This window comes from Octodon degus, unplaced genomic scaffold (genome assembly GCF_000260255.1).
Source record: "Octodon degus isolate 3935 unplaced genomic scaffold, OctDeg1.0 scaffold00006, whole genome shotgun sequence".
In the NCBI taxonomy this organism is placed as follows: Eukaryota; Metazoa; Chordata; class Mammalia; order Rodentia; family Octodontidae; genus Octodon; species Octodon degus.
In genome coordinates this window covers 27,751,551-27,755,401 of record NW_004524582.1, presented here as the reverse complement: position 1 = coordinate 27,755,401, position 3,851 = coordinate 27,751,551, and positions in this window count along the sequence as shown.

Here is a 3,851-nt window from a genome sequence, read left to right as displayed (position 1 = left end):
CATTGCAGATGGGCGATTGGAGAGTCTCCCAAACCCATGCTGCTGTGAAGCCGATGAATGGCACTCCGAGGTAGAGTCGGGTCAAGGCTCATAATAAGTGAACGAGTGAGTCCGTCTTTCTTGAAGGTGTTCCCTCGCCATCCTGAGAATCTTCCTTTCTTCAGTGCACACAACACTTGTACACACGGAGGGGTGTTCCGCCACATGGGTCTGTTGCAGAATGTTCAAGAACCCTTCTCTTACCTATTTAATTTTTATGAAAACTGTTTAGGGCATGCGAAGACCTGCAGGGCCCTTGGGGTAGCATGGCAAGTGCGGGCCGTGTGGGGCTGGCCTAGCTGGCACTCGAGGCCCTCAGGCCTGCGTGAGGCCCTGCCCGCTCCAGCTCCTCCAGAACCTGCCCTGCCAGGCCCTTCCTCCTGAGCTCCCACAAAGCATCTGGCTCTAATGATGTGCTTAGTCAGGCTGCGGGGCTGTGTACAGTCATTAATTTATAGTTCATCCTGTACTGATAAGCCTTTCATCTTTCCTTCAAGACAGACAGCATGCCTTTGTGAGCTAGTATCTTTTGCAGATTCACTATTGATGTTCCAGACAAATCTTAAAAAGGGAAAACAAAATTGAGCATTTTGATGGGTTTCAGGAGAGCAGGGTGATTTGCCTTGCCTGGGAATTCCATCCAGGGTCAGGCAGCCATTCCTGCATTCCAACCCCCTGTACCTCTCTCTGATCCTCCTAATTGTTCTCTGGGATCTATCTCCTCTTCCCTCTGACCTGGCCCCTGGTAAGGTACCTTTTGTCTTCTGCATGAGGAGCTGGCCTGTGCAGCAGCCACCAGCATCCTGCCTCGTCCTCATAAGCCCTCATGAACCCTGACTATTCCTACTCCTCCTCTCCTCCCCTCAGGAAATGACACCGGGTATGCACTACGTAGGCACCCTTTGGGGTCAGCTGGAGGACAGCTGGCAGACTCCCCACTGGGTTCCTGTGGTCTTGATACAGCTCTCAGCTGCTGGGATCTTCCAGAAGAACACTGCCTTCTGCTCAGCGACCTGGGCCAGGGCCAGAGATGTATCTCTGTGCAGTGGAGTCCCAGCAGGCCAGGCAAAGCCTGAGTCAGGAAGAGCAGAGCCCAGCTCCAGTGTGTGCCTGGATGCAGGGCCCAGCAGAGGGCGCCCCTGTGCTCAAATAGAAGAGAGAACTGTCTTGGGGTGAGCCAGGCCCTGGGTGGACCTCAGAGCCCAGGTCCACCTGCATGCGCTGTCCCTGCAGAAGTGGGTGGTGGCTGTGCTCTAGCGACTCTTCCATGCTTTGAAAAACTCAGTCTAGACATACACACTCCCTCAGCAGCATCCCCCTGTGCCCGCTGTAGAGTTCAAGACCCGCAAGGCCGCTGTGAGAAGTGGCGCACAGTGTGCAAACCCCTGCAGCTCCTGCAGTATACTTTTAATGCCTAACACAGGGTAAACACTACATAGGTGTCAGACTGTACTGACTGGGAATGAGGACAGGGACAGTGTCTAGATAGGCTTCCTGTCAGATCCTGCACACCGGAAGCGGAAGTGGTGGGTTTTCCCTGGAAAGCCTCCTGGGCCTCATCTTCTGCATGGTCTCTTGCACTTTGTTAGGGTTTTTCACTGTATGTCACCAGGAGGCTGTGTCACACGCATCTGAGCCCATGCCACCATGGATGTCATATGTGCCAGAGGGCGGTGGTGGGGAGTGCTGGTACTGTTTTGCATCTTAGAGTAAATAATTGTGCTTATCATTTACCACAGCTAGCTAGGGGGCTACAGGGAGCTTCCTTTACCCTCTCTGGCCGGTTTTCCTCTCTCCTGTGGAAGAGAGACTCGTAAGAGTGATTGCTTGGGCCCAGTGAGAGCTTTTAGGGGAGTGCCTGGTACCTAGGAAGCCCTCAGTGCCGTCAGCCCTCGTGATTTACTGGGAATTCACCGTGTTCCAAGCACTGCAAATGCTGCTGCTACGGACTCCGGGACTCCATGACCACCAAGACCCTACTTTTCCAAATGCCACTTCTAAAGTACATAAGGGCCTTGGTTGGCCACAGCTGTCCTGGCCTCACAGCTAGCAAGCAGGACAGCTGAGATTTCACTCCAGGCTGATGTGTCACCCCTGCTGTGACCCTGCCTGCTCCCCCATGCCACACCCTGGTGCTGGTCATTCTTATGTCCACAGGGAGTGAATTATTTTCCATGTAATAATTATGAAGATAAGATAGCCCAAATATGTGGCTTTCAGACATTTTGATTTGATTTCTATATCTCAAATGCTAATTTATATTCATATAATACTTTCATTATAAAATATGCAGTGGTACAGAGATTTGTTCATATATGGGGATTTGAAAACATGGGGTTTCGAAATGGTTTGGAGGAAACATTGTCTGTTGCTCTCTTTAATATATCTTGAGCATGCTATGACACATCCTGCAATAATTTGCTTTGGAGAAAAAAAACACTGCTGTTCTCTCAGTATCTTCTGCTCTTCCAAATGTAACTGTAAATGTTACTTTGATGGGTTTAGGTGCTTCCACCCTCTTCATCTGAACGAAGGCTTCTAACCTTTCCATTTCCCATCTTGTGCTTTTGTCGAGAAATCATAAAATGGACTTAAAATACATTATGCAAATGTATTTAATGTAAACACTGAGGAAGTCTTAGAACAGCCACACATTTTTCCTTTGCTTAAAGTGGTTTTGAAAAATAATGTGAGTGTTCTCTCTTGTCCAGGCTCAGGTAAACACGCATTCCAGCGTGCTGAGGGTCCCAGGACTGCCCACAGGGCCTGGGCATATTGGTCCCGAGGCTGCTTGGCAGACTGACTTGGGTTCAACTGAATTGGGATGCGAGGGCTGGGAACAGGGAACAGCCCTCAGGCATCATGGGCCAAAAGCCGACCCCAGGTAAGCTCAGAGGGAGTCCTGGCTGGGCACGGGGAGCCCAGCTCGCAGTGTTCAGTGTGGCCCAGTGGGGCATCGCTGGCTACTTGAGAGTGGGACTTGCCTTAGGGCTCCGTTGCTGGCTGGTCATGTCATCGGGTTAGCCCACAGCCCTGAGCTGCTGGCTGGTCTGGAGGTGCTGTGGCGGGGCTTTCGCTTGTCTCTGAATTTTCCCGGTGCTGTGCCGGCCTTGATGTCCTCGCTGCTCAGCACATTCTTTTCTCAATGGAGAAATAAAGAAGATAGCAGGGAGCAGGCCCTCTCCTGTCTGCAGGCTGTGTAACCGCCAGGTGGACACATGGCCTGATCTATGATCCGTCATCCTTCTCATTCACTAGCAGGGGACAAGTACCTTCTTTCAGGGGCTCTCAGGCTACTTACAGAGATGCGGGTGTGTGTGACATAAGCCATCCCGGCCTGCAGCACTGGAGGCTTCTCAGCGGCAGTCTGTATCATGCACCCAACGCCTGTCCCACCCATGTCAAGTTCCTGCTGCACCTCGGTCTCCGCATCGCCTCAGACATGACCAGCAGGTAATTTCATTCCATAAATGCTGTGTGTGTGTGTGTGTGTGTGTGTGTGTGTGATGGTCACTTTATTTGGCACAGAATTCAATTTTTCACTCTTATATAAATAAAGAAGTAAATATTCTGACCTGATTTTTGGCAGAGTACAGTTCTGGAATTTCAAATCACCGGATCCTTCTTTTGTTGTCCCTCTGTTGCCCCTGGGAAGAAAGAAAATAGATTATAACCGGGAAATAGCAAGGAGCTGGGGGGAAATTAATTAGGTGCATTCATTCATAGGAACAACCACTCCGTCGGATTTGAGTAATTAATGCCTCACATGTAATTTCTGAGTCCCTCCTTGCACTTTCACTGTATGTAAAAAA